The following is a 14,869-nucleotide window of genomic DNA, read 5'->3' as shown; positions in this document are numbered from 1 at the left end:
CTGACCCTGTTCCAGACTCATCATGTGGTCTGATGTAGTCCAGACTGACCCTGTTCCAGACTCATCATGTGGTCTGATGTAGTCCAGACTGACCCTGTTCCAGACTCATCACGTGGTCTGATGTAGTCCAGACTGACCCTGTTCCAGGCTCATCATGTGGTCTGATGTAGTCCAGACTGACCCTGTTCCAGACTCATCACGTGGTCTGATGTAGTCCAGACTGACCCTGTTCCAGGCTCATCATGTGGTCTGATGTAGTCCAGACTGACCCTGTTCCAGACTCATCACGTGGTCTGATGTAGTCCAGACTGACCCTGTTCCAGGCTCATCATGTGGTCTGATGTAGTCCAGACTGACCCTGTTCCAGACTCATCACGTGGTCTGATGTAGTCCAGACTGACCCTGTTCCAGACTCATCATGTGGTCTGATGTAGTCCAGACTGACCCTGTTCCAGACTCATCATGTGGTCTGATGTAGTCCAGACTGACCCTGTTCCAGACTCATCATGTGGTCTGATGTAGTCCAGACTGACCCTGTTCCAGACTCATCATGTGGTCTGATGTAGTCCAGACTGACCCTGTTCCAGACTCATCATGTGGTCTGATGTAGTCCAGACTGACCCTGTTCCAGACTCATCATGTGGTCTGATGTAGTCCAGACTGACCCAGTTCCAGACTCATCATGTGGTCTGATGTAGTCCAGACTGACCCTGTTCCAGACTCATCATGCGGTCTGATGTAGTCCAGACTGACCCAGTTCCAGACTCATCATGTGGTCTGATGTAGTCCAGACTGACCCTGTTCCAGACTCATCATGTGGTCTGATGTAGTCCAGACTGACCCTGTTCCAGACTCATCATGTGGTCTGATGTAGTCCAGACTGACCCTGTTCCAGACTCATCATGTGGTCTGATGTAGTCCAGACTGACCCAGTTCCAGACTCATCATGCGGTCTGATGTAGTCCAGACTGACCCTGTTCCAGACTCATCATGTGGTCTGATGTAATCCAGATTGACCCTGTTCCAGACTCATCATGTGGTCTGATGTAGTCCAGACTGACCCTGTTCCAGACTCATCATGTGGTCTGATGTAGTCCAGACTGACCCTGTTCCAGACTCATCATGCGGTCTGATGTAGTCCAGACTGACCCTGTTCCAGACTCATCATGTGGTCTGATGTAGTCCAGACTGACCCTGTTCCAGACTCATCATGCGGTCTGATGTAGTCCAGACTGACCCTGTTCCAGACTCATCATGTGGTCTGATGTAGTCCAGACTGACCCTGTTCCAGACTCATCATGTGGTCTGATGTAGTCCAGATTGACCCTGTTCCAGACTCATCATGTGGTCTGATGTAGTCCAGACTGACCCTGTTCCAGACTCATCATGTGGTCTGATGTAGTCCAGACTGACCCAGTTCCAGACTCATCATGCGGTCTGATGTAGTCCAGACTGACCCAGTTCCAGACTCATCATGTGGTCTGATGTAGTCCAGACTGACCCTGTTCCAGACTCATCATGTGGTCTGATGTAGTCCAGACTGACCCTGTTCCAGACTCATCATGTGGTCTGATGTAGTCCAGACTGACCCTGTTCCAGACTCATCATGTGGTCTGATGTAGTCCAGACTGACCCTGTTCCAGACTCATCATGTGGTCTGATGTAGTCCAGATTGACCCTGTTCCAGACTCATCACGTGGTCTGATGTAGTCCAGACTGACCCTGTTCCAGACTCATCATGTGGTCTGATGTAGTCCAGACTGACCCTGTTCCAGACTCATCATGTGGTCTGATGTAGTCCAGATTGACCCAGTTCCAGACTCATCATGTGGTCTGATGTAGTCCAGACTGACCCTGTTCCAGACTCATCATGTGGTCTGATGTAGTCCAGACTGACCCTGTTCCAGACTCATCATGTGGTCTGATGTAGTCCAGACTGACCCTGTTCCAGACTCATCATGTGGTCTGATGTAGTCCAGACTGACCCTGTTCCAGACTCATCACGCGGTCGGATGTAGTCCAGACTGACCCGGTTCCAGACTCATCATGTGGTCTGATGTAGTCCAGACTGACCCAGTTCCAGACTCATCATGTGGTCTGATGTAGTCCAGATTGACCCTGTTCCAGACTCATCATGTGGTCTGATGTAGTCCAGACTGACCCTGTTCCAGACTCATCACGTGGTCTGATGTAGTCCAGACTGACCCTGTTCCAGACTCATCATGTGGTCTGATGTAGTCCAGACTGACCCTGTTCCAGACTCATCATGTGGTCTGATGTAGTCCAGACTGACCCTGTTCCAGACTCATCATGTGGTCTGATGTAGTCCAGACTGACCCTGTTCCACACTCATCACGTGGTCTGATGTAGTCCAGACTGACCCTGTTCCAGACTCATCATGTGGTCTGATGTAGTCCAGACTGACCCTGTTCCACACTCATCATGTGGTCTGATGTAGTCCAGACTGACCCTGTTCCACACTCATCATGTGGTCTGATGTAGTCCAGATTGACCCTGTTCCAGACTCATCATGTGGTCTGATGTAGTCCATACTGACCCTGTTCCAGACTCATCATGTGGTCTGATGTAGTCCAGACTGACCCTGTTCCAGACTCATCACGTGGTCTGATGTAGTCCAGACTGACCCTGTTCCAGACTCATCATGTGGTCTGATGTAGTCCAGACTGACCCAGTTCCAGACTCATCATGTGGTCTGATGTAGTCCAGACTGACCCTGTTCCAGACTCATCATGTGGTCTGATGTAGTCCAGACTGACCCTGTTCCAGACTCATCATGTGGTCTGATGTAGTCCAGACTGACCCTGTTCCAGACTCATCATGTGGTCTGATGTAGTCCAGACTGACCCTGTTCCAGACTCATCATGTGGTCTGATGTAGTCCAGACTGACCCTGTTCCACACTCATCACGTGGTCTGATGTAGTCCAGACTGACCCTGTTCCAGACTCATCATGTGGTCTGATGTAGTCCAGACTGACCCTGTTCCACACTCATCATGTGGTCTGATGTAGTCCAGACTGACCCTGTTCCAGACTCATCATGTGGTCTGATGTAGTCCAGATTGACCCTGTTCCAGACTCATCATGTGGTCTGATGTAGTCCAGACTGACCCTGTTCCAGACTCATCATGTGGTCTGATGTAGTCCAGACTGACCCTGTTCCACACTCATCATGTGGTCTGATGTAGTCCAGACTGACCCTGTTCCAGACTCATCATGTGGTCTGATGTAGTCCAGATTGACCCTGTTCCAGACTCATCATGTGGTCTGATGTAGTCCAGACTGACCCTGTTCCAGACTCATCATGTGGTCTGATGTAGTCCAGATTGACCCTGTTCCAGACTCATCATGTGGTCTGATGTAGTCCAGACTGACCCTGTTCCAGACTCATCATGTGGTCTGATGTAGTCCAGACTGACCCTGTTCCAGACTCATCACGTGGTCTGATGTAGTCCAGACTGACCCTGTTCCAGACTCATCATGTGGTCTGATGTAGTCCAGACTGACCCTGTTCCAGACTCATCACGTGGTCTGATGTAGTCCAGACTGACCCTGTTCCAGACTCATCATGTGGTCTGATGTAGTCCAGACTGACCCTGTTCCAGACTCATCATGTGGTCTGATGTAGTCCAGACTGACCCTGTTCCAGACTCATCACGTGGTCTGATGTAGTCCAGACTGACCCTGTTCCAGACTCATCATGTGGTCTGATGTAGTCCAGACTGACCCTGTTCCAGACTCATCATGTGGTCTGATGTAGTCCAGACTGACCCTGTTCCACACTCATCATGCGGTCTGATGTAGTCCAGACTGACCCTGTTCCACACTCATCATGTGGTCTGATGTAGTCCAGACTGACCCTGTTCCAGACTCATCATGCGGTCTGATGTAGTCCAGACTGACCCTGTTCCAGACTCATCATGCGGTCTGATGTAGTCCAGACTGACCCTGTTCCAGACTCATCATGTGGTCTGATGTAGTCCAGACTGACCCAGTTCCAGACTCATCATGCGGTCTGATGTAGTCCAGACTGACCCTGTTCCAGACTCATCATGCGGTCTGATGTAGTCCAGACTGACCCTGTTCCAGACTCATCATGCGGTCTGATGTAGTCCAGACTGACCCTGTTCCAGACTCATCATGTGGTCTGATGTAATCCAGATTGACCCTGTTCCAGACTCATCATGCGGTCTGATGTAGTCCAGACTGACCCTGTTCCAGACTCATCATGTGGTCTGATGTAATCCAGATTGACCCTGTTCCAGACTCATCATGTGGTCTGATGTAGTCCAGACCGACCCTGTTCCAGACTCATCATGCGGTCTGATGTAGTCCAGACTGACCCTGTTCCAGACTCATCATGTGGTCTGATGTAGTCCAGACTGACCCTGTTCCAGACTCATCATGTGGTCTGATGTAGTCCAGACTGACCCTGTTCCAGACTCATCATGTGGTCTGATGTAGTCCAGACTGACCCTGTTCCAGACTCATCATGTGGTCTGATGTAGTCCAGACTGACCCTGTTCCACACTCATCATGTGGTCTGATGTAGTCCAGACTGACCCTGTTCCACACTCATCATGTGGTCTGATGTAGTCCAGACTGACCCTGTTCCAGACTCATCATGTGGTCTGATGTAGTCCAGATTGACCCTGTTCCAGACTCATCATGTGGTCTGATGTAGTCCAGACTGACCCTGTTCCAGACTCATCATGTGGTCTGATGTAGTCCAGACTGACCCTGTTCCAGACTCATCATGTGGTCTGATGTAGTCCAGACTGACCCTGTTCCAGACTCATCACGTGGTCTGATGTAGTCCAGACTGACCCTGTTCCAGACTCATCATGTGGTCTGATGTAGTCCAGACTGACCCTGTTCCAGACTCATCATGTGGTCTGATGTAGTCCAGACTGACCCTGTTCCAGACTCATCATGTGGTCTGATGTAGTCCAGACTGACCCTGTTCCAGACTCATCATGTGGTCTGATGTAGTCCAGACTGACCCTGTTCCAGACTCATCACGTGGTCTGATGTAGTCCAGACTGACCCTGTTCCAGACTCATCATGTGGTCTGATGTAGTCCAGACTGACCCTGTTCCAGACTCATCATGCGGTCTGATGTAGTCCAGACTGACCCTGTTCCACACTCATCATGCGGTCTGATGTAGTCCAGACTGACCCTGTTCCAGACTCATCATGTGGTCTGATGTAGTCCAGACTGACCCTGTTCCAGACTCATCATGTGGTCTGATGTAGTCCAGACTGACCCTGTTCCAGACTCATCATGTGGTCTGATGTAGTCCAGACTGACCCTGTTCCAGACTCATCATGTGGTCTGATGTAGTCCAGACTGACCCTGTTCCAGACTCATCATGTGGTCTGATGTAGTCCAGACTGACCCTGTTCCACACTCATCATGTGGTCTGATGTAGTCCAGACTGACCCTGTTCCAGACTCATCACGTGGTCTGATGTAGTCCAGACTGACCCTGTTCCAGACTCATCACGTGGTCTGATGTAGTCCAGACTGACCCTGTTCCAGACTCATCACGTGGTCTGATGTAGTCCAGACTGACCCTGTTCCAGACTCATCACGTGGTCTGATGTAGTCCAGATTGACCTGTTCCAGACTCATCACGTGGTCTGATGTAGTCCAGACTGACCCTGTTCCAGACTCATCACGCGGTCTGATGTAGTCCAGACTGACCCTGTTCCAGACTCATCACGTGGTCTGATGTAGTCCAGACTGACCCTGTTCCAGACTCATCATGTGGTCTGATGTAGTCCAGATTGACCCTGTTCCAGACTCATCATGTGGTCTGATGTAGTCCAGACTGACCCTGTTCCAGACTCATCATGTGGTCTGATGTAGTCCAGATTGACCCTGTTCCAGACTCATCATGTGGTCTGATGTAGTCCAGACTGACCCTGTTCCAGACTCATCATGTGGTCTGAAGAGTCCAGATCGACCCTGTTCCAGACTCATCATGTGGTCTGATGTAGTCCAGACTGACCCTGTTCCAGACTCATCATGTGGTCTGATGTAGTCCAGACTGACCCTGTTCCAGACTCATCATGTGGTCTGATGTAGTCCAGACTGACCCTGTTCCAGACTCATCACGTGGTCTGATGTAGTCCAGACTGACCCTGTTCCAGACTCATCATGTGGTCTGATGTAGTCCAGACTGACCCTGTTCCAGACTCATCATGTGGTTTGAAGAGTCCAGATTGACCCTGTTCCAGACTCATCACGTGGTCTGATGTAGTCCAGACTGACCCTGTTCCAGACTCATCATGTGGTCTGATGTAGTCCAGACTGACCCTGTTCCAGACTCATCATGTGGTCTGATGTAGTCCAGACTGACCCTGTTCCAGACTCATCATGCGGTCTGATGTAGTCCAGACTGACCCTGTTCCAGACTCATCATGTGGTCTGATGTAGTCCAGATTGACCCTGTTCCAGACTCATCACGTGGTCTGATGTAGTCCAGACTGACCCTGTTCCAGACTCATCACGTGGTCTGATGTAGTCCAGACTGACCCTGTTCCAGACTCATCATGTGGTCTGATGTAGTCCAGATTGACCCTGTTCCAGACTCATCACGTGGTCTGATGTAGTCCAGACTGACCCTGTTCCAGACTCATCATGTGGTCTGATGTAGTCCAGATTGACCCTGTTCCAGACTCATCATGTGGTCTGATGTAGTCCAGATTGACCCTGTTCCAGACTCATCATGTGGTCTGATGTAGTCCAGACTGACCCTGTTCCAGACTCATCACGTGGTCTGATGTAGTCCAGACTGACCCTGTTCCAGACTCATCATGTGGTCTGATGTAGTCCAGATTGACCCTGTTCCAGACTCATCACGTGGTCTGATGTAGTCCAGACTGACCCTGTTCCAGACTCATCACGTGGTCTGATGTAGTCCAGATTGACCCTGTTCCAGACTCATCACGTGGTCTGATGTAGTCCAGACTGACCCTGTTCCAGACTCATCACGTGGTCTGATGTAGTCCAGACTGACCCTGTTCCAGACTCATCATGTGGTCTGATGTAGTCCAGATTGACCCTGTTCCAGACTCATCACGTGGTCTGATGTAGTCCAGACTGACCCTGTTCCAGACTCATCATGTGGTCTGATGTAGTCCAGACTGACCCTGTTCCAGACTCATCATGTGGTCTGATGTAGTCCAGACTGACCCTGTTCCAGACTCATCATGTGGTCTGATGTAGTCCAGACTGACCCTGTTCCAGACTCATCACGTGGTCTGATGTAGTCCAGACTGACCCTGTTCCAGACTCATCATGTGGTCTGATGTAGTCCAGATTGACCCTGTTCCAGACTCATCATGTGGTCTGATGTAGTCCAGATTGACCCTGTTCCAGACTCATCATGTGGTCTGATGTAGTCCAGACTGACCCTGTTCCAGACTCATCACGTGGTCTGATGTAGTCCAGATTGACCCAGTTCCAGACTCATCATGTGGTCTGATGTAGTCCAGACTGACCCAGTTCCAGTCTCATCATGTGGTCTGATGTAGTCCAGACTGACCCTGTTCCAGACTCATCATGTGGTCTGATGTAGTCCAGACTGACCCTGTTCCAGACTCATCATGTGGTCTGATGTAGTCCAGATTGACCCAGTTCCAGACTCATCATGTGGTCTGATGTAGTCCAGACTGACCCTGTTCCAGACTCATCATGTGGTCTGATGTAGTCCAGACTGACCCTGTTCCAGACTCATCATGTGGTCTGATGTAGTCCAGACTGACCCTGTTCCAGACTCATCATGTGGTCTGATGTAGTCCAGACTGACCCTGTTCCACACTCATCATGTGGTCTGATGTAGTCCAGACTGACCCAGTTCCAGACTCATCATGTGGTCTGATGTAGTCCAGACTGACCCTGTTCCAGACTCATCATGTGGTCTGATGTAGTCCAGACTGACCCTGTTCCACACTCATCATGTGGTCTGATGTAGTCCAGACTGACCCTGTTCCAGACTCATCATGCGGTCTGATGTAGTCCAGACTGACCCTGTTCCACACTCATCATGTGGTCTGATGTAGTCCAGACTGACCCAGTTCCAGACTCATCATGCGGTCTGATGTAGTCCAGACTGACCCTGTTCCAGACTCATCATGTGGTCTGATGTAGTCCAGACTGACCCAGTTCCAGACTCATCATGCGGTCTCATGTAGTCCAGACTGACCCAGTTCCAGACTCATCATGCGGTCTGATGTAGTCCAGACTGACCCTGTTCCAGACTCATCATGCGGTCTGATGTAGTCCAGACTGACCCTGTTCCAGACTCATCATGTGGTCTGATGTAGTCCAGACTGACCCAGTTCCAGACTCATCATGTGGTCTGATGTAGTCCAGACTGACCCTGTTCCAGACTCATCATGCGGTCTGATGTAGTCCAGACTGACCCTGTTCCAGACTCATCATGTGGTCTGATGTAGTCCAGACTGACCCTGTTCCAGACTCATCATGCGGTCTGATGTAGTCCAGACTGACCCTGTTCCAGACTCATCATGTGGTCTGATGTAGTCCAGACTGACCCTGTTCCAGACTCATCATGTGGTCTGATGTAGTCCAGACTGACCCTGTTCCAGACTCATCATGTGGTCTGATGTAGTCCAGATTGACCCTGTTCCAGACTCATCATGTGGTCTGATGTAGTCCAGACTGACCCTGTTCCAGACTCATCATGTGGTCTGATGTAGTCCAGATTGACCCAGTTCCAGACTCATCATGTGGTCTGATGTAGTCCAGACTGACCCTGTTCCAGACTCATCATGTGGTCTGATGTAGTCCAGACTGACCCTGTTCCAGACTCATCATGTGGTCTGATGTAGTCCAGACTGACCCTGTTCCAGACTCATCATGTGGTCTGATGTAGTCCAGACTGACCCTGTTCCAGACTCATCACGCGGTCTGATGTAGTCCAGACTGACCCTGTTCCAGACTCATCATGTGGTCTGATGTAGTCCAGACTGACCCAGTTCCAGACTCATCATGTGGTCTGATGTAGTCCAGATTGACCCTGTTCCAGACTCATCATGTGGTCTGATGTAGTCCAGACTGACCCTGTTCCAGACTCATCATGTGGTCTGATGTAGTCCAGACTGACCCTGTTCCAGACTCATCATGTGGTCTGATGTAGTCCAGACTGACCCTGTTCCAGACTCATCATGTGGTCTGATGTAGTCCAGACTGACCCTGTTCCAGACTCATCACGTGGTCTGATGTAGTCCAGACTGACCCTGTTCCAGACTCATCATGTGGTCTGATGTAGTCCAGACTGACCCTGTTCCAGACTCATCACGTGGTCTGATGTAGTCCAGACTGACCCTGTTCCAGACTCATCATGTGGTCTGATGTAGTCCAGACTGACCCTGTTCCAGACTCATCACGTGGTCTGATGTAGTCCAGACTGACCCTGTTCCAGACTCATCATGTGGTCTGATGTAGTCCAGACTGACCCTGTTCCAGACTCATCACGTGGTCTGATGTAGTCCAGACTGACCCTGTTCCAGACTCATCATGTGGTCTGATGTAGTCCAGACTGACCCTGTTCCAGACTCATCATGTGGTCTGATGTAGTCCAGACTGACCCTGTTCCAGACTCATCACGTGGTCTGATGTAGTCCAGACTGACCCTGTTCCAGACTCATCATGTGGTCTGATGTAGTCCAGACTGACCCTGTTCCAGACTCATCATGTGGTCTGATGTAGTCCAGATTGACCCTGTTCCAGACTCATCACGTGGTCTGATGTAGTCCAGACTGACCCTGTTCCAGACTCATCATGTGGTCTGATGTAGTCCAGACTGACCCTGTTCCAGACTCATCACGTGGTCTGATGTAGTCCAGATTGATCCAGTTCCAGACTCATCATGTGGTCTGATGTAGTCCAGACTGACCCTGTTCCAGACTCATCACGTGGTCTGATGTAGTCCAGATTGACCCTGTTCCAGACTCATCACGTGGTCTGATGTAGTCCAGACTGACCCTGTTCCAGACTCATCATGTGGTCTGATGTAGTCCAGACTGACCCTGTTCCAGACTCATCATGTGGTCTGATGTAGTCCAGACTGACCCTGTTCCAGACTCATCACGTGGTCTGATGTAGTCCAGACTGACCCTGTTCCAGACTCATCACGTGGTCTGATGTAGTCCAGACTGACCCTGTTCCAGACTCATCATGTGGTCTGATGTAGTCCAGACTGACCCAGTTCCAGACTCATCATGCGGTCTGATGTAGTCCAGACTGACCCTGTTCCAGACTCATCATGTGGTCTGATGTAGTCCAGACTGACCCTGTTCCAGACTCATCATGTGGTCTGATGTAGTCCAGACTGACCCTGTTCCAGACTCATCATGCGGTCTGATGTAGTCCAGACTGACCCTGTTCCAGACTCATCATGCGGTCTGATGTAGTCCAGACTGACCCTGTTCCAGACTCATCATGTGGTCTGATGTAGTCCAGACTGACCCAGTTCCAGACTCATCATGCGGTCTGATGTAGTCCAGACTGACCCTGTTCCAGACTCATCATGCGGTCTGATGTAGTCCAGACTGACCCTGTTCCAGACTCTTCATGCGGTCTGATGTAGTCCAGACTGACCCTGTTCCAGACTCATCATGTGGTCTGATGTAATCCAGATTGACCCTGTTCCAGACTCATCATGTGGTCTGATGTAGTCCAGACTGACCCTGTTCCAGACTCATCATGTGGTCTGATGTAGTCCAGACTGACCCTGTTCCAGACTCATCATGTGGTCTGATGTAGTCCAGACTGACCCTGTTCCAGACTCATCATGTGGTCTGATGTAGTCCAGACTGACCCTGTTCCAGACTCATCATGTGGTCTGATGTAGTCCAGACTGACCCTGTTCCAGACTCATCATGCGGTCTGATGTAGTCCAGACTGACCCTGTTCCAGACTCATCATGGGGTCTGATGTAGTCCAGACTGACCCTGTTCCAGACTCATCATGTGGTCTGATGTAGTCCAGACTGACCCTGTTCCAGACTCATCATGTGGTCTGATGTAGTCCAGACTGACCCTGTTCCAGACTCATCATGTGGTCTGATGTAGTCCAGATTGATCCAGTTCCAGACTCATCATGTGGTCTGATGTAGTCCAGACTGACCCTGTTCCAGACTCATCATGCGGTCTGATGTAGTCCAGACTGACCCTGTTCCAGACTCATCATGTGGTCTGATGTAGTCCAGATTGATCCAGTTCCAGACTCATCATGGGGTCTGATGTAGTCCAGACTGACCCTGTTCCAGACTCATCATGCGGTCTGATGTAGTCCAGACTGACCCTGTTCCAGACTCATCATGTGGTCTGATGTAGTCCAGACTGACCCTGTTCCAGACTCATCATGTGGTCTGATGTAGTCCAGACTGACCCTGTTCCAGACTCATCATGTGGTCTGATGTAGTCCAGACTGACCCTGTTCCAGACTCATCATGTGGTCTGATGTAGTCCAGACTGACCCTGTTCCAGACTCATCATGTGGTCTGATGTAGTCCAGATTGACCCTGTTCCAGACTCATCATGTGGTCTGATGTAGTCCAGATTGACCCTGTTCCAGACTCATCATGTGGTCTGATGTAGTCCAGACTGACCCTGTTCCAGACTCATCATGTGGTCTGATGTAGTCCAGACTGACCCTGTTCCAGACTCATCATGTGGTCTGATGTAGTCCAGACTGACCCTGTTCCAGACTCATCACGTGGTCTGATGTAGTCCAGACTGACCCTGTTCCAGACTCATCACGTGGTCTGATGTAGTCCAGACTGACCCTGTTCCAGACTCATCACGTGGTCTGATGTAGTCCAGACTGACCCTGTTCCAGACTCATCATGCGGTCTGATGTAGTCCAGACTGACCCTGTTCCAGACTCATCATGTGGTCTGATGTAGTCCAGACTGACCCTGTTCCAGACTCATCATGTGGTCTGATGTAGTCCAGACTGACCCAGTATCAGACTCATCATGTGGTCTGATGTAGTCCAGACTGACCCTGTTCCAGACTCATCATGCGGTCTGATGTAGTCCAGATTGACCCTGTTCCAGACTCATCATGTGGTCTGATGTAGTCCAGATTGACCCTGTTCCAGACTCATCATGTGGTCTGATGTAGTCCAGATTGACCCTGTTCCAGACTCATCATGTGGTCTGATGTAGTCCAGACTGACCCTGTTCCAGACTCATCATGTGGTCTGATGTAGTCCAGACTGACCCTGTTCCAGACTCATCATGTGGTCTGAAGAGTCCAGATCGACCCTGTTCCAGACTCATCATGTGGTCTGATGTAGTCCAGACTGACCCTGTTCCAGACTCATCATGCGGTCTGATGTAGTCCAGACTGACCCTGTTCCACACTCATCACGTGGTCTGATGTAGTCCAGACTGACCCTGTTCCAGACTCATCATGTGGTCTGATGTAGTCCAGACTGACCCTGTTCCTGACTCATCATGTGGTCTGATGTAGTCCAGACTGACCCTGTTCCAGACTCATCATGTGGTCTGATGTAGTCCAGACTGACCCTGTTCCAGACTCATCATGTGGTCTGATGTAGTCCAGACTGACCCTGTTCCAGACTCATCATGTGGTCTGATGTAGTCCAGACTGACCCTGTTCCAGACTCATCATGTGGTCTGATGTAGTCCAGACTGACCCTGTTCCAGACTCATCATGTGGTCTGATGTAGTCCAGATTGATCCAGTTCCAGACTCATCATGTGGTCTGATGTAGTCCAGACTGACCCTGTTCCAGACTCATCATGTGGTCTGATGTAGTCCAGACTGACCCTGTTCCAGACTCATCATGTGGTCTGATGTAGTCCAGACTGACCCTGTTCCAGACTCATCATGTGGTCTGAAGAGTCCAGATTGACCCTGTTCCAGACTCATCACGTGGTCTGATGTAGTCCAGACTGACCCTGTTCCAGACTCATCATGTGGTCTGATGTAGTCCAGACTGACCCTGTTCCAGACTCATCACGTGGTCTGATGTAGTCCAGACTGACCCTGTTCCAGACTCATCACGTGGTCTGATGTAGTCCAGATTGACCCTGTTCCAGACTCATCACGTGGTCTGATGTAGTCCAGACTGACCCTGTTCCAGACTCATCACGTGGTCTGATGTAGTCCAGACTGACCCTGTTCCAGACTCATCACGTGGTCTGATGTAGTCCAGACTGACCCTGTTCCAGACTCATCATGTGGTCTGATGTAGTCCAGATTGACCCTGTTCCAGACTCATCACGTGGTCTGATGTAGTCCAGACTGACCCTGTTCCAGACTCATCATGTGGTCTGATGTAGTCCAGACTGACCCAGTTCCAGACTCATCATGTGGTCTGATGTAGTCCAGACTGACCCTGTTCCAGACTCATCATGTGGTCTGATGTAGTCCAGACTGACCCTGTTCCAGACTCATCACGTGGTCTGATGTAGTCCAGATTGACCCTGTTCCAGACTCATCACGTGGTCTGATGTAGTCCAGATTGACCCTGTTCCAGACTCATCATGTGGTCTGATGTAGTCCAGATTGACCCAGTTCCAGACTCATCATGTGGTCTGATGTAGTCCAGACTGACCCTGTTCCAGACTCATCATGTGGTCTGATGTAGTCCAGACTGACCCAGTTCCAGACTCATCATGTGGTCTGATGTAGTCCAGACTGACCCTGTTCCAGACTCATCATGTGGTCTGATGTAGTCCAGATTGACCCAGTTCCAGACTCATCATGTGGTCTGATGTAGTCCAGACTGACCCTGTTCCAGACTCATCATGTGGTCTGATGTAGTCCAGACTGACCCAGTTCCAGACTCACCACATGATGACTCTGGAACAGGGTCAGGACCCATAAACATGTATTTGTGTGTTTTCTGACATAAGGAAGATGATGATAGAAAAACCAATGAAACCTGTTCTTCAGACATATAGATGCTCAGAGAGGAGATTTGATCGCGTCATCCTGTCACACCCAACCTACTTCCTGGTCATGTGATGTCATTGCGGGACGTTTTCTGTGATTTCTGTGTGGTTGAAACAGCTTCATAGAAGAGAAATTCTTTACACGATCAGGATGAAACTAACTCTGCTTTCTAAACTCTCTCTCGTCCTCTCATGTCATGTTTCTCCCTTTGCACCTTTTATTTGGATAACCTCCTTCTCTTCCTCCTCCTCCTCCTCCTCTTCCTCACACTGCTGTCACCATGTGGAAATCCATCAATAGTTCCCTTAACAGATCCTAGTTGGACTCAGTAGACCAGCCTGGTTCTGGGTTTGGTTTTACTGCCTCCTAGGGACAGCGGTCGGGTCCAGTCCAGTCCAGTCCAGTCCGGTCAGCCTTGTCTAGTCCGGCCTAGTCCAGTCCTGTCTGGTCCAGTTCGATCTGATCTGATCCAGTCCGGTCTGGGCTGATCCAGCCCAGTCTGGTCTGGTCCTGTCTGGTCTGGCTTAGTCCAGTCCGGTCTGGGCTGATCCCGTCCAGTCCAGTCCGGTCTGGGCTGATCCAGTCCTGGTTTTGTTAGTGTGGCTGTTCCTGTTTGCCTTTTTAAACCCATTAAACTTTCTGCCAACCTCCATGTCTGGTGGTTATTGATTTACTGTTTTTCTCAGTTGATTTGTTTTATTGTTCATTTTTATTGTTTTTATTCTTTTATTTCATCACCCCCCCCTCCCCCTTTCTGTTCTTCCTTACCATCCTCACTGTTTTTTCCCCTCATCTCTTCATCCTCTTCATTCTCCTCATCCTCCTTGTGTCCTTTGTCTCCCCTCACATCTTTCTCATAACCCTCATCCTTCTCCTCCTCATCATTAT

At 50.1% G+C, this 14,869-nt stretch overlaps 1 protein-coding gene across 1 annotated transcript in view; it reads left to right on the top strand.

Moving 5' to 3' along the window:
• The window catches only part of atat1 (alpha tubulin acetyltransferase 1), a gene marked incomplete at its 3' end in the record, with an annotated part of 38,258 nt that overhangs the window by 17,307 nt on the left and 6,082 nt on the right, over positions 1-14,869 (top strand). The gene's annotated exons all lie outside the window — the stretch shown is intronic.

The sequence above is a fragment of the Telmatherina bonti genome (genome assembly GCF_933228915.1).
Source record: "Telmatherina bonti genome assembly, chromosome: 19".
Taxonomy (NCBI): domain Eukaryota; kingdom Metazoa; phylum Chordata; class Actinopteri; order Atheriniformes; family Telmatherinidae; genus Telmatherina; species Telmatherina bonti.
The sequence above is the reverse complement of the archived record's forward strand: the minus strand, read 5'-3'. Positions and strand labels throughout refer to the sequence as shown.